Consider the following 25,720-nt stretch of genomic DNA (forward strand, 5'->3'; position numbering starts at 1 on the left):
TTATTATATTGACACTGACAGAAAAGCCGTAAACTCTAAAGTGCTATATCTATTTTTTTAGGTTAAAAAGAAGAATAACGTTTCGTTGAAAACTTTAATTACATAAAAGCAAGAAATTGCCATTCAAAATCGAATCTGCTGCGCTCGAAAAATGAGATGAGACCATTTTACCTCAAGTTGAGAGAAGCACAAGCTTTGTAAATAAAGACATATTCTAAAAGTTCTTGAGGTCATTCTTATCTCATTTAGACCAAAAGAAAAATAATAGTCTTAATATAATCGGGGTAATGAATGTGTATCACAGTACCAGTTAGTGAATCATATATCTAGTTAATGAGAAATAATATCTAAGATGGATGATAACTGAAGTTTATTATTGTTATGGTCGTGATATGAAGTAATTATAGATCCAGTTGCACGGTGTTGCATTCTGGGATCTGTACCCAACCTTTGTGAAACTGCAATATTGGTGACAGGCCTTCTCAGCCGCTGCGCGCTCGAGAGATTAGTTCAAGTGACAATAAAGATGTGAACTATATTGTGACTGTTATCAAATATGACGGGTATCATTACAGTAATTGACATATTATGAGTTCGGTCTTGTTTGTAAAACCTTGGTCTGTTGCGCATATAGTGCAACGTTGTTGGCATTTATGCAAACGTGTGCAGTCGAGTATTTTTATCAAAATAAGTTATGATTATAAAAAGAGTTAATGTAGTTCATAAGGTATGTTGTGCTCTCTCTCTCTCTCTCTCTCTCTCTCTCTCTCAGTTCCTCGTTGGACGGGTCGATATAGCTCTCGCCTAGCACTCTGCTGGGCCCGCGTTCGAGTCTCAGGCCGGCCAATGAAGAATTAGAGAAATTTATTTCTGGTGATAGAAATTCATTTCTCGCTATAATGTGGTTCGCATTCCACAGTAAGCTGTAGGTCTCGTTGCTAGGTAACCAGTTGGTTCTTAGCCACGTAAAATAAGTCTAATCCTTTGGGCCAGCCCTAGGAGAGCTGTTAATCAGCTCAGTGGTCTGGTTAAACTAAGGTATACTTAACTCTCTCTCTCTCTCTCTCTCTCTCTCTCTCTCTCTCTCTCTCTCTCTCTCTCTCTCTCTCAAATTAAGGAAGATATGTCCGTCTTGTCTATACTTCTGAGAGAAATTGAATGTTTGCCGCATTCCTTGTAGACAGATAAATTAAACTGACTAGGAATAGCAGTTACTAATAATAATAGTAACATTGAAGCTAAAGACATGGAATGGAACCTATCGTTTGATTTGTTTCAGACAGAGCTGTTTATTCTGGCTATTTAGTTGTCCAAATTAAAGAAGATATATTGCACGTGAAATTTTTCCCAACGTTCCTCTGGAATTTCTTAATTTTCCAAAGATTACCGTTGAGATACTAACAATGCACGATTTACCTTCAGGCTGTGTTGTATTATTTGTTGTACATTAGGTGCAACTTCAGTCTCTTAACCTTATTATATGTTTTTTTTATAATAACTTTATGCCAAGTATGTTATCAGGATTTTTATTGATACTGTGAAGTGTGAAGGATTTTTAAGCTCTAACTTGATTTGTTCTTAGGTAACCAGTCTTTGCACTTCCATTTACTTGTACTAGGCATGTCAAATATCCGTCGCAAATGTTTCACTTCGTAAGCACAGTGCAAACGATATGTTAATGGCATTCGTGGTAAAATGAAAACGACTTTTTCATTCCGTCGTGGCCAACTTTCCAGATTAGCTGTCACCCAGACATGCCCCAAAAACTCTTCTTCTTTGCCTCCCAAAGATATTCGAAGGGAAATCGTCAACCACAAGAAATGATTCATCACCTCGCCAACAGGTGCAAAGGTTAATGGTTGAGCTCAACCAAACTAATGTTACGGGAGGGAAATGGTCGCAACCGCACGCTGCCACACACAGCGTTTCCTAATCTACGTGTCTGTCGCCTTTGTCGCTTCGTTGTGAGTTCTTTGCTTCGTTAGATTTGTTTGGTTGGTTTAGGGGAAATGAAGGTAATCACTCCTCTCTTACCATCTTGGCTCTAATGTTCATATTGCTATTGTAGCTGGTTGTTTTTTTAGTCTGCGGTGTTTTATGAATAAATTTCCCTAATTTCGTGTTTTGCTCTCTCTCTCTCTCTCTCTCTCTCTCTCTCTCTCTCTCTCTCTCTCTCTCTCTCTCTAGTGTGTCTGTCTTGATGCTTTTCTTATTACATCGTTATCTGCTTCTTCCGTTGTGTCAGTCTGCATGTATCCTTATTAAATCGTATAAGCTGTGGATCTTTGTTTGATGAAAATAAACTTTGCTTATTGAAAATGTACCATATTATCAAAGATACTGGGCCACCAGATGTTTCTCATTATGAAAGAAGCCCCATTTGTACACTGTGACAAAGCTGTTTTGCTATGGGCATTTTGTTAATTTGTCATTTCTTTCAAGACATAACCAGCCCCTTTAACTGTGTTGTTACACACATGATGCATTGGTTCGATTTTGACCCTTCGTATTCTCTAGGTTCACATTTACTCACATTTCGAGAATCTCAACCTCCTCTGTAATTCTTTTGAAAAATTTCCTAGAATCTCTTTTTCTGGAATTCTGGGGAGAGATCACTCCGAGGTCCCCTGTTCTCGGAAACCGATCGCGTACGCAATTTTACGCTTCCTTTTGCGCTCTGGGTTATTTAAGGGTTTCTTTCTACGACATCACTCGTCCATTTCAAAGGCACAAGAGCTGCTAACGTTCCTGAAGGTCCTTTGCCACATCCGGGCATCTGTTGACCTCACTTTCCCCGGAGGCTAAACTTCTACCCACGTGTTGTGACCTGCAAGTGACCACGTGCCACTATTTTGCTACCTTTTAATATCCGTTTTTGTTATTGTCCTACGCTTGTGGAAACATTTACATTTCCTTTGTTGGTAATGTGACTTTCATAAATTTTATATATTAGAAGTTGTACCTTCAGGCGATGTTAGTAACATCATCAGAGAAATGAGATGGTAGAGATGTTTTAGAAAACTCTTTTGGAATGCCTTCCCTTTTTTCAATTAACTATGGGAACAGATTGAGTTTGCTGTTTGCCAGCAGCAATGGAACGATGAAGTTCCTTCTTTATTCCTTTTTCTAATGTCTTCTATCCTGTTGATTGATGTTTCATAAGTTTTTTGAAGATCCCTTGAGGGCTCTGTTTCGTTTTATTGTCAACGTTCAATAAAAAAAATTGGGAAAGTGCAATAACTTTTGATTCGCTAAGGGGACGAGGAAAAGGAAACAAATGATGGGATTCAGATGTTCACAGCCTTTTCTGACGTACCTTTTTGAAAGACGAGAATTTTCCAATTGCTGTAAGGTGGGAATGACATAAATAATCTACCCCTTCTCGGAATTTCACGAAAGAATTACTAATAGCATCATGTAAATAAGCTTCAGCCCTCAATATAAGGAAAAGAGAATGCTGATGTAAAAATAAAGAAAAAAAATAATTTCCAGAATAAGGCAAGTGGGGGACGATATCAAAATGCTCTGTTGAAAGGAATGCGTAGGATAAGAGTTGGAAATGTTAATCGAAATGGGCAAGGTTGATTGATTTATGGTCACTGAAACTGGCGTTGCAACATCTAGGTTATTGACGTCTCAGAGAAACTGAATAGGAAACTAAAGGAAAAAAAAAGAAACATTAGTTTAAAAGGAAGGTATCGTATAATGATATATTTAAAATATATGTATAGTCACATATGCAAATACATATATACAGTATGTAAAAACACATATACTGTACATGTATATAATCTAAATTTTGCTGAGCTTGTCTGCCTCCTTAATAAAGATACATAACTGCTCTCTATTACATTCTTCCCCGAAAATCTTAGCAATGATAAAATGCCCATCCCTGTTTCGTCCCCAAGAGAGGAACCTACGTAAACAAATAATATCATGGTAAAGGAGAGGAAGGAAAATGCAGGTTAAACAAATAATATGGTAAAGGAGAGGAAGGAAAATGCAGGTTAAACAAATAATATGGTAAAGGAGAGGAAGGAAAATGCAGGTTAAACAAATATCATGGTAAAGGAGAGAAAGGAGAATGCAGGTTAAACAAATAATACAGGGTAGGGCAAATCAAATGCCCGAGTTTTGATAGGCTATTAGGAAAAGTAAAACAATATTTACAGAATTATTTGTTGTTTTATTTGAATCAGTATACAATGCCGTTTGTGTGATCACTTTTTGAAGATGGCATCAGGAAGATGGTAGCCATCTGTAGCGATGCACTGTTGAAGGCGATGTCTGAAGTTTTCGGCTGCTCTTCGGCACATCTCAAGGGGCATTGCAGCAATTTCCTCCCGAATGTGGGGATATGTGAAGGAGAAAGTGTTCAGAAGTCGGCCACACAATTTGGAAGAATTGAAGATGCGAATTCGGGAGGAAATTGCTGCAATACTCCTTGAGATGTGCCGAAGAGCAGCCGAAAACTTCAGACATCGCCTTCAACAGTGCATCGCTACAGATGGCCACCATTGTATACTGATTCAAATAAAACAACAAATAAGTCTGTAAGTATTGTTTTACTTTTCCTAATAGCCTATCAAAACTCGGGCATTTGATTTGCCCCACCCTGTATCACGGTAAAGGAGAGGAAGGAAAATGCAGGTTAAACAAATAATATCATTGTAAAGGAGAGGAAGGAAAATGCAGGTTAAACAAATAATATCATGGTAAAGGAGAGGAAGGAAAATGCAGGTGTGTTGGTTGGAAAATATGAGGATATGATATTTGAAGAAAAAAATACAAGGATGCCGATATTAAATTAAAATCCCCAAGTGTGTAGATTTCCAGGAGGAAAATACAAGGTTGCTGATATTAACGGTCGAAAATTCATGAGAGTATTATTTGAAGAGAATTAAATACAGTGGCGTGTTCATTGAAGGTTACAAACTACAGTAGTGCAGTATTGGCCGGCAAGAAAATAAAAAGGTATATTTATTGAAGGCAGAAAATATAGAAGTGTAATTTCCATACGTAAGACAGCACATAGCTTAGACCAGGATGCTATGTACAATGTTAAGAAATGCAAAAGTGCAGGTTTATGGGGTAAAGAAATTAAATGTGTCATTTTTAAAGGTCAGAAAATACACGGGTGTAGTTTTAAACTGTGCCTTAACATTCTAAGAAAATTGACAGTGAAAAAACTAAGGTAAGAAAATGTTGATTAAAGTAAGGAAATAGAATGAATCAGGTACTTACACGCAGAGAGAGAGAGAGAGAGAGAACACCCTTGCGCACTCATGCAAGCAGACACCAACAGTCCCTTGCGCGCGCGCGCACCCGCGCGGGTATCTTAAATCATGAGGGAATGGGTACGGGCCCCCCTGATATTATTATAGGTAATAACATGTAGATGTGCGCCGGAATGACTTTATCTAATGATGGAGTCAGTGAGGCATACACAAAACGACCTCCTTCGGCGCCGGCTGAGTTTTTCTCTTAATGGGCCGACTCTAATTGTCTCCCATTAGACGGAAGGTGTGTGTAATTGAGAATGATCTTTTGATCCACAGTTTGCACCTTTTATATAACTTCCAGATAGCTGGGTTCGATGTACAGTGGAGCGGGGAAGGGGGAGGAGCAGAGATGCGGGTGTTAGTGAGATACACGCACCTAAACCTAAAAGGTATTTGTAATTTGCAGCGGAATGTGTGCAGAATGGAAGGGGTTGCTCCGCGTTCGCTGTTTGCCTTGTTAATGAAGGAATATTTGCTTGCAAGCAGCGACTCATAGCGTGTTCTTGAATACATTTAAATGTATTTCATATCTTGTGAGGCGAAATTTATGGTGGTGGAATACGGTTATTTCATATATAAAAGTACAATCTGGAAAATCACACAGAGAGAGAGAGAGAGAGAGAGAGAGAGAGAGAGAGAGAGAGAGAGAGAGAGACTGTGCTTAGTGAAACTGATAAACAAGATAAAATGGATGTATGTAAATTGTAATTGTGAAATTATGTTGTTAATGGTGTCTTATAAAGACATTGAAGTTACTGAAAATCATACTAGTAAAGGTCACCTGATTATCAGCGTAGTGTAAAGCGGGGAAAGACTGTGTTTACCTGTGAAGGCAATTACCACAGCAGCTTACTGCTTCCTCTGTCGTACTCTTTATGCGTGCTGGGAGCTGAATGAGAGTAGTAGTGGAAGGATAATAGTAGGAAAGGTATACGGACAACTATGTCCACTGGTAAAGACCAGGGTACTAGGGACAAGTTCGAAGGGGTTGGTATATAGTTGGGCATTTGGTGTTGCTGGGTAGAGGGGGTTGGGAGGTCATGCTCAGCACCTGAAGTAGCGGATGTGACTGTTACCCCTCAGGTGGTGGAACACACAGCCCACCCACCTTGAAGATGAGGACAACATGGTGTCTGAGGCTTCTGCCATTGCTGACTCCGGGCTGATTTCTGGGAGATTATTTTCATTAGTTTTTAACAGCAATTACGTTTCCACTCTCTCTTTTGTTTCATAAAATACATTAACATTGGCTTTGGTTAATGCTTACATGGTTATGTAACTTATCTGTGTGAGCCATTAAAATGATTACGTAATAAGCCCCATTCTTTTTGTTTTGCTTTGCAGACGCAATAAATTAGTGACTTGAAATATCTCCCTTTCTTTCCAGGAATGTGGAATATTTAAGTTCGGTAGACCAAACTCCCCCACACTTCATCGGAACTAGCGCTACCAAGGTAGGTGATACCTCACTGATCTATCGGTACATAGCGCATTCATTTGTTATTTTATATATATAACGTTTTGCATTGGATAGTATCTCCTTACACAGTTGCTAAAAAGAATTTTGCTCATCACTTTTAACTAGGTGAATGTAGTTTTTCGTGATATATTACAATTACTTCTTTATTTTTTCGCATTAATGCAAACGAATGTTCAGTCTTGCTGTCTTTCTTAACAGTTTTTTATGATTTAAACGTGTGGTTAAAATTTAATCTTTATTGTTGATAATCAGAGGGAGCTGTTTACTTTTTGTTGTACTTTAATTATTTTGAACTATTTCTCATCACTGTTTGGTCATTTAATGTAGATGAATTATGACTATTCCTCCTTACTAACCAATAATTTATACTGCATTGCATAGAGTTTTCAGCTTAATATTAACAGAAGAATATTGTGGATACACTTTACATGGTGCGTTTAAGGTGCATTAACACCAAAGACCCGCTCATAGCCGGGTGGATAATAGGTGTTATGGTCCCAGACGGGTAAAACAATAACACGGTCCGCGTTACCTTTTTAGTTTTCTGTAAAATAAAACTATTGAGATTTCTTTGTCTGTCCGTCCGTCCGCACTTTTTCTGTCCGCCTCAGATCTTAAAAACTACTGAGGCTAGAGGGCTGCAAATTGGTATGTTGATCATCCACCCTCCAGTCATCAAATATACCAAATTGCAGCCCTCTAGCCTCAGTAGTTTTTATTGTATGTAATGTTAAAGTTTAGCCATGATCATGCATCTGGCAGCGCTATAGGACAGGTCACCACCGGGCCGCGGCTCATACAGCATTATACCGAGGCCACCGAAAGATAGATCTGTTTTCGGTGGCCTTGATTGTACGCTGTACAGAAAACTCGATCGCGCCGAAGAAACTTTGGTGCATTTTTTACTTGAAAACGTTTGTCAGACGGGCTTTTAGATTTTGAATATTTTAGCAAGAAGTTGACAGATATTTGCAGACAAGTCAAATGTGGTTGATGCTCATCGGCGTACTAGTTTCAGTTCGCTCATTCGGTAGCGCATTGTTATCGATTAGGATGTTTCTTGTCTGAACAGAATGTTCCTCAGTAACTATTAGATTCCTCCTGGATATTTAGAACAAATTCACTAATTTTGCGCTTTTACAAATATTTAAGAACACCTTTTTCATATATTTTTCCCTGTTATTTTATTGATGGTCTTGGTATTATTTACTGAATGTATCACTTTAAAATGTTGCCTTTTCTCTTTATGGTACCTCCGCTTTTCTTTTCTTCTCTCTTTCATACTTACACCAAAATCTTTTGCTTATATTTTGAAGGACGTTTTTAAGAGACGTTTCTCTAATTTGCTGTGGTCTATCTTTTACGATTATTGATCATATTCCTGCACTCTATATGTGAGTGGTGCTCTTGTGTACGAGTTTTTTCTCTCTAGTTTTTGGATTAAGTGTACAAATACTACTTTTGTTTTCCTCTGAATGTTAATGTCGTTAGAAATAAATCGTTTGCCCCATTCACTGAAGCAGTTGTGTCTGTGTACGTCTGATTTATCTCAGTGAAGCGCCTGCTTTCAGTAAAACAAAATAATCATATTTGACAACATTTCTGTAGGTACTGTTTTTACTTAGGCATACGTGTTGATTCATTCCTGTATTTTACCTTACCCCTTATTATTTGGGTAAGGTAAATGTCAGAAAATTATGTCCTCATATTTTGTCTTGTTATTTATAGCTGGAAAAACTCTTGAGAAATATTTTACTGTCTTTACTCTAACCATTTCCCTGAACATTTTTTTTTTTGTGTGTTTGGTGGTGGCAATGACGGCTATCAAACACTTATCAAATAAATAACGGCAATCGTTCTTATCGTTCTTCTCAAAACTCTACTTGCGTCATAGGTCACTGTCAAAACATTTCATGCCTCTTATGAATTACGAATTAGGTCGTATAACGGCTTTCCTCATTCATTCTCTGCATATTTTCTCAAAACTGACATTATTAACAGAATACTAATTTGTTTATGTACAAAAATTTAATCACCACAAGGTACCTCGAAATGTGCTTAGTCACTGATTTTGTTTTTCAATTCTAACGTAATTATTTTAGTCTGCTGAAGCTTTGCTGATGCTAACTTTATAGTTTTGTTTGCTGTGATTTTTTTTCCTTTTCACACACGTTAGCATGCATAGCAAGTAAATATCCCATATGTGTTTATGTTTATAGATAACGATAGAAAGTGCGTGCGAGTGTCCCTTGAGATGGAACTAAGCAAAATATATTCCAGTGCAATATTTCCATTGTTTTGACTGCATTTGTAATATTTTTTTAAGAACTGCTCATGTAGTTTTCATGTCCTTCTTATAAGTAAGCACATATCTGTCACTCAGGATTGAAAATATACACGTTTGTAGAATGAAAGCGTTAAAGTTGATCGCAAGGGTGAGCGTCGTTAAACTTTTGAAAACAAACAATTCAATCGTATAACAACTTGAGAGCTGCTACTACCGCTAGCAATACGCTGAGAGACAAGTTAAGACTGTTGCCTAAGAGTTCGCAGGAATCTAGTCTTAGATAGGCGAGCAGGCTCCTTCTAAAATGTTATAAAAAAAAAATCCGAGTAACAAAACAGAGAGTCATTAAAGCTCCAGATATACTCAGCACTTGAAGAGAATGGCCATAATCTTGACACTGAATGGATTCATTCAGCAATAGAGCTGAATGAATGTTTTCGTTATCGTCGAATAGTGACAGGTGTGTGTATGTGTGTGTGTGTGTGTGTGTGTACGGTATCTAAACTAGAAACTGAGTTGAATGGTCTCAAAGTGAATGGAACACTTACAACAATATCATTTTATCACTTTAACGACGTCCTCTTTTTTTTCTGTCTGCGTTGGCGTAGTAGCGTTTTTATATTATTTGTTAGGGCTGAGGTAACTGGGTTTTACCTGGAATTTAGTTATCAAATTGTAAATCAATGAGTATGTTTGTATGTATATATGTATGTCTGAGAGAGAGAGAGAGAGAGAGAGAGAGAGAGAGAGAGAGAGAGAGAGAACTGTCACTACTAAGTAGTGTCAGGCCCTCGTCGAGGCATTCTTACTTTAACGGGGCAATGAACACTAGTATTCTCTCTCTCTCTCTCTCTCTCTCTCTCTCTCTCTCTCTCTCTCTCTCTCTCTCTCCAGAGGAAACCCACAACGTTGTCTAACAACCAGGTACATAATCACTGGCTAGGTGGAGGCACACTGGATTTTAGGGAACATTCCTATATCGTCCCTCCTCGTTCGGTTCTTCGCCGTAAATGTTTATGCGTCGATAATTTTCCTTTAAAGCAAAATGTCTGATGTCCGTCTGATAGCTGTTGCAAGACTTGAGATGGTGCAAAATGAGAAAAATTTTAAAAATGTTCTATGGTCCCTTCCAAGACACGGGCTGATACTTCTGGACGATCATGAAGAAATGAAGAAGTATAAAAAACAAAGCTAAACCAAGTCATCACAAAATGCTGTGCCAAAATAATTCAGCTGAAATCCAATACACAAGGTTAGCAGCTTGCTTTGGTATTAAGATTTCACTATGTTGCACTTTTAACCAGCTGAGTGGTCTGGTAAAACTGTTTTAATAATATATATTTGATAAAAGTAATCTATCTTGAGACGAAATTTTACCGTAACTTGGTGTACTGTCTGGCATTCAAGATTCCTGAGTACATATACACAAGGTCCCTTTATTCATTGGAGAAAATGTAATGATCATTTTAAAGGTAAAAAATTGTTTTTTACTCTGTAAAACATCCAAACTAGTGTCACCTAAAGTTCAAGACTTTCGAAGAATGAAGGAGAGAGACCTCAGATGTCCGAGATCAGCAGACGTATTAATCTTGTCTTTAGAGTAGAGGTAGATGCGCATATTAATTAATAGTATTATTGCAATTGTTACTATATCAGTGCTATTATCGCCATAACTACTACTCATGCTGGCATTACGAATATCTTGCTGAGGTGAATATGAGTTATATAAGTTCTGTCTCCCTCCTCCTCCTCTTTCCCTCTCTCATTCATGCATATTTACGCAAACACCCTCCCAGTTTTAAGTGCTCCTGTCCTGGATTACACACAGCCGTTTCTCTCGGAAAACAGCTGACTGTATAACAGCTGTGCTTACCCTTCCAGTGGGGAGCTGACGTGCTGCAGTTATGAGGAAAATGTTTGCCATTGTGTCCCTTCTTAACCTTTCCTCATTAGTGGAGAATGAGTAGTATTAAAGACAAAAGCGAAGCGTCACCACATCTGCTGCAAGATAGCTGACACTCTCGTAATGAAGAGAGAGAGAGAGTTTAGTCCCACATGTTGCTATCCTTTAGGGAACATGAGGTACGTAAAAAAATCAGGGAAATTCAACAGAGAGAGAGAGAGAGAGAAGAGTTAAGTATACCTTAGTTTAACCAGACCACTGAGCTGATTAACAGCTCTCCTAGGGCTGGCCCGAAGGATTAGACTTATTTTACGTGGCTAAGAACCAGTAGAGAGAGAGAGAGAGAGAGAGAGAGAGAGAGTCTTGTCCAAGAATAAAAATCCATTCTTCTATTGATAAGAGAGTGAAACGAAAAATTTTAGAGAGAGAGTCTTGTCCAAGAATAAAAATCCGTTCTTCTATTGATATCTTATTCAGAGTGAAACGAAAAATTCTGAGAGAGAGAGAGAGAGAGAGAGAGAGAGAGAGAGAGAGAGAGAGAGAGAGAGAGAGAGAGAGCAACTAGACCTCAGAAAAATGGGAAACAGAAAGAGCACAATCACTACACTCTTAAGATAGGTAGACAGATGAATAGGGTAACCACAGATGTATTTGAACATCACTCAGGAGACGAAAACTTTTTAATTATGTTTTATTAGCTTATTGCCATTCTCTGCTCCTTCAGTCTTCTCGGGTTGCTGTAGACATATCCACTTGTGCACTCAAGATTTGGACTGTCAGTTTTCTCAGTTACCTCGAGTGAAGAAAAAAAAAAAACTTTCACATGGTAATATTTTAAGCTTTTAGCAGCACGGATTAATCGCTTTTATTAATTTGTGAATTTACAGTATATATGTATATATACATATATATATGTGTGTATATGTGTATATATATGTATATATATATATATATATATATATATATATATATATATATATATATATATATATATATATAATATGTGTGTGTGTGTTATTCAAGAGAATAATAAACAACATGACATGAGTCTACCCAACAGCAACTAACCTGCATTAGAAATGTCTGGTAAACATATTGAAAAATAGTAAAAAATTATGCATTTCGTCATAACAATTTGAAGGAAAGGCATGATAAACAGTAATGATTAACATAGAAACGCTGAAATTACGCATAATACTATTAACCCGGTCAAAGGAAAATACTTATAATAAAATCAGCATCAGGATTTTAAAACATGGAGAACCTCATAATTGAAGAAGAGATGCCACTCATTCCCATCTTTAAACATCTGACAGTTGTCAAACATCATTGATTATTCAGGCTTGGATTAATAGGTTTCTGTTATTTTGCAGTCTGAATTAATGGGAATCAAAAGTGCTTAATATTATTTTTCGAAGTTGTTTGACAATACTTTTATATTAACTTTCGTAAATCAAATGATTAAAAAATATGGCAATTTTATGACCATTAAAAACAGTAAGTCTTTCTCGTCTACTGCATCTCGACAAAACTATAAACAAAGTTTTTTAAGGGTTATAAAATTGCCATCCTCTTTTGTCATTTGATTTATGAAAGTGAATGAAAACGTTTTGTAAAAGAACTTTTAATTCAGACTGTCAAATAACACCAACCCATTAATGAAGGACTGCATAAATAATGATGTCTTTCGGTTGTCAGAGACACTTAAAGAATGGGAATGAGTGGCAACTTTTCTTTAATTATGAGGCCCTTTATGTTGTAAAGTATAAGTAATTTCCTTTGCCAGGGTTAATAATACCGTGTGTAATTTCAGTGGTGTTATGTTCATTACTACTAATACATATATACATACAAACATTACTACTACATGGTTTTTCTCTAACGTCTTGTGGCGAATTGTATTATTTCTACTAAATATGTTTATCAATTAGTATAATGATGAAGGTCAGTTGCTGTTGGAGATACTTAAGTCATATTAATTCGTATTCAGTTGACTATTAACTAATACAGTATTCCATGGCGGTTTAGTACTCAGTGAAATTTATTTTAATTCATGCGTTTTATAATGCTTCGACCTTTACTGAAGTTGTCCTTTGAAATTATTATTGCCACCTTTGATAAATTATTATTATTATTATTATTATTAATATTATTATTATTATTATTATTATTATTATTACATGCTCCAATTGATACTGATATTGTTTCTAACTAGTATTACCATGAGCAGTATGTGTAGCGTTGTTTCTTTTATTATTTTGCTCCTTAATTTCTTTGTTGCAATGGTTAGTATTTACTGACTACCAATTTATAATGTACAGTTATTATTATTATTATTATTATTATTATTATTATTATTATTATTATTATATTTCACCATCTTGCACTTCGATAGGATCCAAACTGACGAATTGTATATGCTGTGATATTTATCGGCGTCGCTGTTTATAATTCATTTCTTAATTTTACATTGATGTGTGAATCACTTCCATCTGAGACCTATCTATCCAGTTTTGTTTATCGTGAACTTCTATTCTTTATTCTTTCAACTTTATTTAGAAGCGCAATATAGAATGTCCTCGAGTGTTACCCCCATTTGTTTTGTTTCTATTTCCTCTTGTGATCTTGACCAAAACTTGAAATAAAATTGCGTTTCTCTTATTAGTTATTAGAACGTTGATAGTAAATTCATTATTATGATACTGGTGCCTTTTCTTTGGTTGATTTATGTAAGCTAAGAATAGAATAAAAGTAAAGATATCTGGAAGTCATGCATTTTGTCGTAATTCTTGAAGCCAGTTGACATTAGTTTTTAATTCAAAAACTCAAGACTCTGTCAGTTCTGTCCCTGCTTACAATCACACAAACAAATAGAATTGCATTGAATGACGAATTAATTATCAGGCAATGAAATTTTGAAGTGTAAAGCTGCATCATTAAGTTATAATTCAATACATCTAGTCATTGGTTTGTTTTGGTTGGCAGTTGTCGTTCCAGTGGCACTAGATAGATTAAATGCTGTTTAGTTGGCAAGTAAATAGATTTTATTTAATCATTAGCATATGAAAAAGTTGATTCTTTCTGTCCAACTGGCAGTAGAATTGATTAGCCATGATTAGAATTGCAATGGCAAATTTGGTAGTTGTTTAGAATAAATTATTGCATGGCTTTTAGGACTAAATCATGTTTTTCTTTGACATAATTATTTTGTATGAATCAAGCCAATTAGTGAGCGAGGCTTACATCACCGTTTTATATGCAAATGGTCGCATCAACAAATGTTTGGCGCTTTACCAAGTTTCTTATTTCGACCATTATATTAGTCACTTATATTAATTTTAAATATTAGCTTTCGATTTTTCCTGTATAAAGTTTGATTTATAAGTTTAGGTACAGCAAACGACTTCAAGAATGTGCGGAACATTAAGAAAATAACTAAATGGGATACAGAGAAAACCTATGAATATAACGTAGAGAAATTACTAACAATAGTAAGTTCAATAATTCTGTTACTCTATTCCCTTTTTTCTTTCGATATTCCATGTAATTTAACGGCAACTTTTCTGCCCGTTATACATTCAAGTATAGGATATGGAATTGAAATACGTTTAAATTTCATTGTCTTCGTGCTAGTCGTAACTTATTCACAAATAATATATTTAGTAAGACTAAGAATTTTGACTTAGTCAAAAGTCATAGTCCCCCAGTGTTGTTCATATTATTATTATTATTATTATTATTATTATTATTATTATTATTATTATTATTATTATTATATCTGACGAATTTCAGTTACCATCGGCGTTACTCTGCACCTGGTATAGTGTATTCGTCAGAAATAAAACTACATCCTGATTTCCAACTACTTTCCTCTCCAAGAATGATAAAATCGGTGGGTTACTGGCAGAATGCAGTAATCCCGAAAAACCAGTTATTAGAAAGATGGAGAAAAAACTGTATAAATTGAATGTAGCTAATGCAACTATCACCTTCAATAATACGTGTTTAAAAGAGGGCCTACTACCTACCGTATATATTACTATTATTATAATAATTGTTGTTATTTTTATTATTATTATTAGGTCTAGGCAGTGTAGTGTATTTAGCAAAAATTGTTACTTCTATAACCACCAAGGTTAAGAATATGGGCTGTATACTTTAATTCAAGAGTTTGGTTTGATTGTTACTTAACTTAGCGTCAAAAAAAAAAAATTGTCTGTCATCGATGTTCAGCATAAAATAAAAGTAAGTAAAGCAAAACAAAGTATCTTCAAAAAATATCCATATGCCTGTCGATCAGCGTTATCTCATATTGTTTCTGGCCACAGACCACCAGCCCAGTTAAAGAAAACATAATTGAAAGGTTACTTTTTAAGTAATGGTTAACTGTGAAGCCAAATGAATGGTTAATGATTAATTGTGAGACCATCAAGAAAAGTCATCAGTGAACACCATTTGCGGCGAAAACTAAATCATTTTAATATGCAGTGTGCATTTTCATTTCTGCTTTTTTTTTTTTCTTCTTCTTCTTCTTCTTCTTCTTCTTCTTCTCTTCTTCTTCTTCTTCTTCTTCTTCTCATTATTATTATTATTATTATTATTAATTATTATTATTATTATTATTATTATTATTATTAATAATAATAATAATAATAATAATAATAATAATAATAATAATAATAATAATAATGTGTCTAACTGGATGCTGTGGGAATTTCAAGCAAGGCCATGTAGTAACAAGACGTTATTGCCAAATGCCAATCTCTTTTGGATCCCCAGTGAAGCCCAGCTGTTGCCGGGCGTCTGTTCTCTACGCCCTTCAAATTGAAAACAGAGCAAAGATTTAATGAGAAAAATGGACGTGGCCTAGTTATTTAGTCGATGATTCTGAAGCGGGTTCATTTTAGAAACGTTCGCTGTATTTTCTGTTTTTCTTATTTAGAAAATTTAAGAAAGTATACGCTTCTGTTATGTTATATTCGACCAAAATTTGGGAAGGTTGTGGCTTCTCGAAATAGTGTTTCTTTTATTTAATCCCTAAATAGCAAAAACTGAGAAAAAATATTCGATTTATAACTGTTGATACGGACGATCTATTTTTGTTGTGACTTGATGACGAAGGAGAAGTTTGCGTGTTATTTATGCCCTCCCCATTCTCCTTTCATCGCTTTTCCCTCTTGGTCTCTTCCTTCCTCCACTTTGCCTCTCCCCTTTTTGATGAGGGCCATGTTCATTTACCCCTACCGAAATCCCAGCCATCCACCACTGCTTTTATTTATTTGACCGGTTTCATTATATTCTTGTCTGACTCCGTTGTTGTCAGATTAGATCAGCTTAGTATGTAAGATGAAGAACTCTTCATGTAGATTATTTACTTTTTCATTTTGATATTCCCCATTTACGAAAATAATTATTATCATATACGGTAATGACGTTCGGAAATTTGCATAGGAACAAACTCATTGAAGTCGCGGTACTATACTATTATTTTACTAATTGAACTTTGCAAAAAATTCTGTTCTCCACAACACACACTAGATGTATATATATCCATACTTATGTTTATGTATACGTATATTTATTTATGTATTTATTTATGCAACTATATTCTCTCTGTGTCTTATTTGTTCAGTTGTTTATGAACAGTGGAAAGAGTAGACGTCGCTCTGAAAATTAGGCGGTAAAATTTTGAAATGTGGTTATCATTGGAGTATCCAAGGCCCTTTATGTATATTTAAAGGACCTTGGGAGTATCTATGTAGCCATCGTACTTTTATGTGAAGATGTATTTTGAAAACCTGCGAAAGGCAGTGATTGGTCTTGATAGAATTCATTAGCAGATCATTTTCAAAAAGTTGAGCACACTCGAGTCTATCTTCTCCTAACGTTTGGGAAAAGATAGCAGAAATATTCAGGTCTCATTCGCGATAGCTGGGAGAGGATCGTGCTTCGTGGGAGTAGCCACCATTGGAATTGGGCGTGTAGGTGGGCGTGCCGTTCTCGGCATACGCACACTTTAGGTACATTGTTTCAAGATGAATGGCTCTGTCCGGATCTCCGTAGCTTTGCAACCTGTATTTTCAAAGGGAGGATTTTCAAGCAACGGCGTTTGCTTTGATTTATAGAGGATGACCTCATCCATTGTTTACTTGTCTTCGAGATCGTGCCAAAGAAATAAATGGCTCTTCGCACGAGTTGAATCGGTGGGGAAAGATCCTCCCTTGATATGTGGCTAATCTTCTTCTTCTTTTAACGTGCTTTTCCCATTTATTGTATGGGGTAAGCACGATGCCTTCTTTTTGAAGGACTTTGATTTGGCTTTGGGGTAGACTTTGTAGTCTCGATCGGCTGCCCTGCCTGACATCGCTTAGACCCCGGTAGCGTATGTACATGTATCGTACCAAATCACCAGCTCCCTTTCTCCCAGCAACGAGGAGAGTTGAGAACAGCTAAATGATAAGAATGTGAAGAGGGAACACACAGAGGGTTGGTCACATTAAGTCAAAGTGAGCTGATATCATTCTAGCATTGTATTTACTTTCTGAAGCTTCGAAATGATAAGGACCAAAATTTTAGGTCCTCCATGGTCATAAATGCAGACGAAATCTGTAAAGAGGTGGCGTGACTGCGAGGAATTAAATTCCAGGAACATCAGATGGCTTTCTTCATTCGTGCATCGTAAAAATGGAATAAATGGGGAAGTGGATTCGTGCCATGTTTTTTACAACTTTCTTACTAAAGTGCATTTAGACCTTATTTCAGATCAATGTGTGCTTAATGCGTGAGTGTGTTTTAGTTAAAAGTAGATAGATGACGTGATAAGGACAGACATTTGTGAAATAAGGTGTGTGTGTGTTTATTTAAATCGATTCTTATACAGGGACAGAAAGGAAAGAGAGAAAGGATACGTCTTAGTATGAACAGCTTTAAATCAATATGTTTTTGATTAATTAACTTCTTCATTTAACGTTACATTTATGGCATGATAAAATACAGATAATAATACTGATAATATTTCAAGTACGTAACAACCAAATGAAAAGGTCACGGAAATGGAGAGAGGAAAAGACGAACAGCACTCCCGACTGCAAGGGAGGGTCTGTCAGTAGCCCTTTATTGCCTATAAAACTTCACGGCGTAGACGTTTTGGAAGAGACCGTGTCGCACACCAGGGCCACTTGGCTGGAAGTGAGCGAGCAGCCAGTCTGGAAAAGACCAATTCCAGGAAATAGAGTTTCTGTTTGTGTTCCATTACGATAGAGAGAGAGAGAGAGAGAGAGAGCTGGATTATTTATTTCAGTTTTGTGTGTACATGTGCAAAAGTGAAAGAGTGAAGAGAGAAAGAGAGTGAGGTTGGCTTCGGAACTATGCTCGTTTTATTGCTGATTACGTAAAATATGCAGAAGAAAACAAACGAGAGAAGACTCAGTTAATGGGAATCCTCCTTTAAGCTTGATATCATAACGAACTAAAACGCTTGGGTGGAAAAACTCGATTCACGTAAAAAAGAGACTGGCCATAACACTGGTCGTCATGGCAACCAGCCTAGCAGAAGATGGGGTTTCGCTCTATCGTGATTTGTCCATCGATCTTGTGTCAGTTCCATTCTATGGAGCTTGATGGATGTGTGCCTGCCCCCTATCGCTGCGTTTGATAGATAAAAATGACCTGCGTAGAGGGGCAGGGACCATATCGTGCTGCAAGGTACAGAAAACATTATTTGCTCTTCCGTTTTACCTTCACTGACAGTAGCATGTAAACCGTTAACGGCTCGGAAGCATTATCTTGTTCTACCTCTTATTTATTCTCAACCAGGGGGCGAAACGTGTATTTGTCTCGTCTTTTATTATGCGATCAATTTTTTTTTTTTCGTGTGTTTAATGTCTCAGTACCTGTTTCGAAATAAATTGACAGCTGTTTTGTTTGTGAGGGTGAGTTTTTTTCGGCTGTGAGAAACTCGCATGTGCTTCGCTGCTGTTTTCCGCTTCCCAGTTCTTTTAACGATTGTATTGATAAGCGTAAGAGCAATAAGCCGTAGGAAATCGACAGTTATGTCCCTGACATTATTATTATTATTATTATTATTATTATTATTATTATTTCTAAACATATTTCTATACTTTCAGAATAAAAAAGCCTCCTCTCTCTCTCTCTCTCTCTCTCTCTCTCTCTCTCTCTCTCTCTCTCTCTCTCTCTCTCTCTCTCTCTGTGATAACCTTTACAGGCCTAGAGGCATTAATGTTTAACAAATGAGTTCTTACAACCTTCATTATGCAAATTCTTCAGATGTTTGATCTTTTAATTTCTTATCTTTACTTATATAAAGAAATATATATACAGTACAGTACAGTATGTATGTATATATATATATATATATATATATATATATATATATATAATATTACATATAATATATATATATAATATATAATATTACATATAAATATATATATATATGTGTGCGTGTGTGTGTGTGTAGATATTTCATAACATGGCAATTTCCTAATTGAAGAGGATACAGCGTTCTGGTTTACCAGCAGGTACTTAGAAATGATTTCGTTGGCAGAACGCACTTTCTACTGACACTAATGGGCTGTCGGCCCGGAGCGAGCCGTAGAACAGCAAATTTTAATTAAGTGCCGCGTACACATGAATGCACATATAAAAATACATACATACATCTACATATATACATATCTGTATATCTATCTATCTATCTATATCGTCTCTGTCGTAATTTAATTGCCGATTTGTTAAAGAATCCCCAGTGCAGCAAAATTCCACATCATTAGCTGCATACACATTCACAAATATATATATAATATATATATAAATATATATATATATATATATATATATATATATATATATATATATATATATATATATATATATATATATATATATATATATATATATATATAATATGTATATACTTAACGCGTGAATAAAACGTGATATAAAATGTAAAAAGATTACGAAAATAGTGAAGCAACGAAATGCTAGATCTTTTGTTTTAGAGTAAAGGAAAAAATCTTGCATTCGGTCGTTTCTCTTTTCCCGTGATCATATATATGTATGTATATATATATATATATATATATATATATATATATATATATATATATATATATATATATATATATATATTGTATATATATATATGTATATGTATATATACGTAATATATATATACATACATAATCCGTCCAAAAACAGTTCAAGAAATATAGTTATTCTTAAAAATACTAGTATTTTTTATTATGGAGTCTCTCTCTCTCTCTCTCTCTCTCTCTCTCTCTCTCTCTCTCTCTCTCTCTCTTCTCTCTCTCTCTCTTTAGTACTGTAGAAATTCAGCTTGAACCGAGTGATAACAACGAGATTTTAAGTTTTTTATGTGATTGTCAATGCATAACATTGACAAAAATAATGCTGCTTTGATTTAGCATCACTCTTAATAGAATTACCTCCAGTTTTTGACTCGTTCCTATCAAAAACAACTGAGAACTCTACTTTTGGTTGTGTGTTAGATAAAGTTTATTGTCACATGATTCTGGAGCCGATGCGCGGCTACCTATGACTCTGTGAATTGTAAATGTTTGCACGAGCTCTCTCTCTCTCTCTCTCTCTCTCTCTCTCTCTCTCTCTCTCTCTCTCTCTCTCTCTCTCTCTGTCCTTTTCAGGGATTTTGCCTTTCATGGACGGAAATCTCCCTAAAGTATTTTCATAGCATACTCAGAGTCTATTTTCTCCACGTAAACTCAGTTCATATCTCAGGATATTTTCCCAGCCAAGTTCGAATACCTGAGATTTGTCAAATAAACTCAGGCCTCTTTGCATCGAAGTAACTGGCGTGGGACGCCCCTTTGCATGTCGCAGACACGATCCTGCTCGTTTTATGCCCGGAGACTTGAGGGAATTTCGTTGCAGTTTGGATCTTCATGTCCCTCTCAATTAAATTTTACTGTCTCAGAATACACGAGACATCTTATCTAAGGAACATGCATTTTATCATGTACTTTGATGTCCCGCGCACTTTGAGACCAGCGAGAGTTTTAGGTCGCTGGTTTTTCTGTGGAAGGTTCGTTGCCAGTTTTGGGTTTTTGTGGGTGTTTGTCTGTTCGGCGGAGAAGTTTGGACAAACTGCTAAGTTATTACATGAATTACTCGAGAAAGAATAATAGATATTGAAGAATGAGACAGAATGTATAGCATAACATTTTAATTTTAATGCATTCTTGCTTTAAAATGAAATGTTTTCTGTTGATAATGCCCATATGACGGACAAAAAATTAAAAATTTAATCATCAGCTGGTTTTGTGCAAATACAGGTAAATTCCGTACTTACTTTTAATTACATATTGTCACGTTTTATCGAAAGATTGAGGTTCCTCTTGATGCCCTTAATGAGAGTAAGTGGCTGCCCTTTTAATGTCACAGAATATAGTCAACTAATGACTGAATACATAAAATGTATAAAGCTTCTCAAAAATGTTTGTGTGGGTCCTTTTGCTCAAGAAGATATTTATGGCGGATTCTTCGCAGCGTTTTCTTCTTTGACTATCAATACTATGGTTTACACCTTGAGGACATTTCTTGTTCAAGCTGCTTCCAGTACTTTTATCTCTCTCTCTCTCTCTCTCTCTCTCTCTCTCTCTCTCTCTCTCTCTCTCTCTCTCTCTCTCTCTCCACACCATATATCTGTCTGTTTCGCAAATTTCGATAAACAAAATCTACCGTGTATTGGAATATTGGGTCTATTAATTTAGATTTAAATTTAAGTGTATATAGGATAGAATTATAAGGCGATATTTGTCTTTGGTTTATTTTTCATGGCTATCTAGATTTGGTCTTTCTGCAAACAGACAGCGTATAGGAATGAAGGCAGTTTCTGCCTATTTCTCTGTATATTCTTGAATTCATTTCATGCTCTCAATACTCTGCATATTTTGGCTGCCAAGGTTACCCCAGACTTTCCTTTGAGAGGTCACATAATTCAAAGGATTTTTTGCCATACAAGAGGCTGTTTGTTAAGATGCCGCAAAGTAAAATTTCTTCATCGCCATTTCGAAAACTTTGTAGCGTTTTTATCAGTTCCTCTCAGAATTTGCTCTCAGTGTTTCCTTTCTTCTTCTTCTCCCTTTGCTGCTTCTATGGATACTGTACTGCGTTGTTTCGTGTACCCGAGAAAGAATCACGCAATCTTTCAGGTGACCTTATACCACTTGCTAGGACACCATTATTTACGCCTGCTTCTAGAAACTCTGAAGTCCACTGATTGTTTAGTTCTGTGGCTGCCAGTTTTGAAATTCGACCATTGCTCATGTTTTCCTTGCTACATATAATGATTTTATTTCCGTACAGAAGTTACTTCAGTTCCTTAAGGGTTTGTCCCAAAAAAGAGGAAAGTCCTCTTTTTTTTCAAACATGGGTTGGATAAAGGCACTGATTATGTAGCAGATAGCTTTTTCTTTAAAAATTATTTTGTTTATTTACTATTTAACAGAAATGTTTGATTGTGAGTGCATTTTAGGTTAAGAATTCCTCCGTTCTTGGAAGAATAATTTTAGATTCTTCCCATACTTCTGTATATATTTTTCAAGTAAAATCTGCTTTGTCTTCCGTTGTTCTGTAGGTCTCAGAGATGAGACGAAGTCAGTAGGCCAAGCTCGTAGCTCGCCTTTCCACTCAGTCAGTCACTACTGCTGTCCGTGTATTGATCCTGTATGGCTGCCTGGCGAGCAACTTTGATGTAATGGCGCCGTCTGTTGAATGAATGAGACATGCTCTGTTTTCGAGTGTCAACAACAGTTTCCCTTTAGTCTGGCTCTGTCTCCGGAGATTGACTGATAACCAAGGAATTGAAGGGCTCGGGGACAGAGGCAAGTGGGACAATCTTTTGAAGTGAGACTGCGGTTTAAAGATGACGTAGTCTCTAACAGCAATTATTAAGCTGGGTGAAGAAATTAAAGTGATCTGCCCTGTTTTATTTTATTTTTTTTTTTCAGAAGCACATTGTGAAGTGTTACACCAATTGATATTCAACTCTTTGTCGTTTTAAATCTATTAATGAGTAAAAGTAGATCATGTAAAAAACTAATGGAGAAAATTTAGTTCTAGTTTACCCTACAGTGAAACGTTATTGAAGTTCCAGTAATAGATTTTTCCCCTCAAATGTGTAACCCCTTTTGAACCGTTACTGGTTACCCTCTGTCCGCAGTTTCCTCCCATACGAGCTAAACCTCTCGACCTCAGAACCTCGTGGGCTTGTTAGGGTGAGGCTGGTTTTTCTTTTGTGGTATGACTCCTATCAGTATCGTATCAGTCAACTCCCTAACTCGACTTTGGTTGGTTGCCATCACTTACTGAGATCGGCAGCTCTCTCTCTCTCTCTCTCTCTCTAACCAATTGGTTCTTAGCCACGTAAAATAAGTCTAATCCTTCGGGCCAGCCCTAGGAGAGCTGTTAATCAGCTCAGTGGTCTGGTTAAACTAAGGTATACTTAACTTCTCTCCTTACGTCTGTTTAAGCTGAAGTTTTATAGACACGAATATTTTACGCGCAGGCACAGACACATAGACATATATATATATATATATATATATATATATATATATATATATATATATATATATATATATATATATATATATATATATATATATAGAGCCTCGATGGCTTGGTTGGTAGAGTGGCAACCACAGACTTCATAGAAGCCTGTGGCGAGGTTCAATCCCCGCAGCCGACCAGTCAGAGGCGGAAACTTTGCTATCCGTGTAGACATCCGGGATTACGTATGTAATCAACGGATAGGTTTGCTGAAAGCAAATGGATGTTACAGACTAATACACACATAAACAAAGCCACTCCAACATCTTCTAGAAACATAACAGACACCTCACACGTCTCGAACTGTCGGACTACCAGCCCAGTTCTCCTCGTGCTGCTGGGAGAAAGGAAGCGGGGGTTTCGGTAATACATGTACACGTTCGGTAAAGGGTCGGTACCGGGGTCTAAGCGATGTCAGGCAGGGCAGCCGGTCGAGGCTACAGCCTACCCCACCGCCAAATCAAAGTCCTTCAAAGAAGGCACCGTGCTTACCCCATATAAAAATGGGTATAAAAGCACGTTAAAACGAAGAAGATATATGTATATATATATATATATATATATATATATATATATATATATATATATATATATATATATATATAATATTTCTCACATCAGCATCGAACCCTAGTCTTTCAGTTGAAAGACCTGGGTTCGATCCTGTGAGTCAGAAATTTATTTCTGTTCCACACGTGATTGTGTTGATTATTTCTATATAAAGATGTATATATATATATATATATATATATATATATATATATATATATATATATATATATATATATATATATATATATATATATATATATATATATATATATATATATAGATTTCGCATTTACGATTGTACACAAATTTGATTTGAAGTTACTTATGGTTTGATACTAACGGTGTGCGTTTTCGTAAGTAATTTTTATCTGTTGATAGTTCTATTCGTGGACTAGTGCAGTTCATTCCCTCCAAGTGTGAAAGAGATTATGTAATTATGTATTCCCCCGTACATGTCTGCATGCAGGTCAGTTTATCGACAAAATATCTCAAAATATGACACTGTGGACAAGACTCTGGGCCCCGAAAAATTGCGTTAGATTTTGAGATGCTTCCGAACCGTGGTGCAGATCCAGCAGTTTCTTTTTTCATTTCAGTGGCTTCCGCTTTAAACCTCAAACCGTAGACTTCGCCATTCTTTCTTATGCCTTCAGAAAACGTAATAACTGACCTGTAGGTTATGAGGTTATGGATTTAGGTTGTTATGAGTAGGCGGTTATGAATGGCGTTACCAAATGTTTGCCCTCTCCGAGTACTTTCCAATTTCTCCTTCTCCTGTTGATACTTGTATTGTTTTTACTTTCCAATTTCTCCTTCTCCTGTTGATACTTGTATTGTTTTTACTTTACAATTTCTCCTTCTCCTGTTGATACATGTATTGTTTTTACTTTCCAATTTCTCCTTCTCCTGTTGATACTTGTATTGTTTTTACTTTCCAATTTCTCCTTCTCCTGTTGATACTTGTATTGTTTTTACTTTCCAATTTCTCCTTCTCCTGTTGATACTTGTATTGTTTTTACTTTCCAATTTCTCCTTCTGTTGATACTTGTATTGTTTTTACTTTCCAATTTCTCCTTCTCTTGTTGATATTTGTATTGTTTTTACTTTCCAATTTCTCCTTCTCCTGTTGATACTTGTATTGTTTTTACTTTCCAATTTCTCCTTCTCCTGTTGATACTTGTATTGTTTTTACTTTCCAATTTCTCCTTCTGTTGATACTTGTATTATTTTTACTTTCCAATTTCTCGTTCTCCTGTTGATACTTGCATTGTTTTTACTTTCCAATTTCTCCTTCTACTGTTGATACTTGTATTGTTTTTACTTTCCAATTTCTTCTTCTCCTGTTGATACTTGTATTGTTTTTACTTTCCAATTTCTCCTTCTCCTGCTGATACTTGTATTGTTTTTACTTTCCAATTTCTCCTTCTCCTGTTGATACTTGTATTGTTTTTACTTTCCAATTTCTCCTTCTCCTGTTGATACTTGTATTGTTTTTACTTTCCAATTTCTCCTTCTCCTGTTGATACTTGTATTATTTCTACTTGCCAATTTCTCGTTCTCCTGTTGATACTTGTATTATTTTTACTTACCAATTTCTCGTTCTCTTG

General features: G+C 36.0%; 1 protein-coding gene across 2 annotated transcripts in view; it reads left to right on the plus strand.

Moving 5' to 3' along the window:
- LOC136843093 (uncharacterized) overlaps window positions 1-25,720 on the plus strand; it is a 465,473-nt gene that overhangs the window by 90,673 nt on the left and 349,080 nt on the right. For both annotated transcript variants that reach the window (XM_067111074.1, XM_067111073.1), the window contains exon 2: window positions 6,670-6,736. The gene's annotated coding sequence lies outside the window, so the exon portion shown is untranslated. The remainder of the gene's footprint in view (window positions 1-6,669; window positions 6,737-25,720) is intronic.

The sequence above is a fragment of the Macrobrachium rosenbergii genome, chromosome 11 (assembly GCF_040412425.1).
Source record: "Macrobrachium rosenbergii isolate ZJJX-2024 chromosome 11, ASM4041242v1, whole genome shotgun sequence".
NCBI lineage: Eukaryota > Metazoa > Arthropoda > Malacostraca > Decapoda > Palaemonidae > Macrobrachium > Macrobrachium rosenbergii.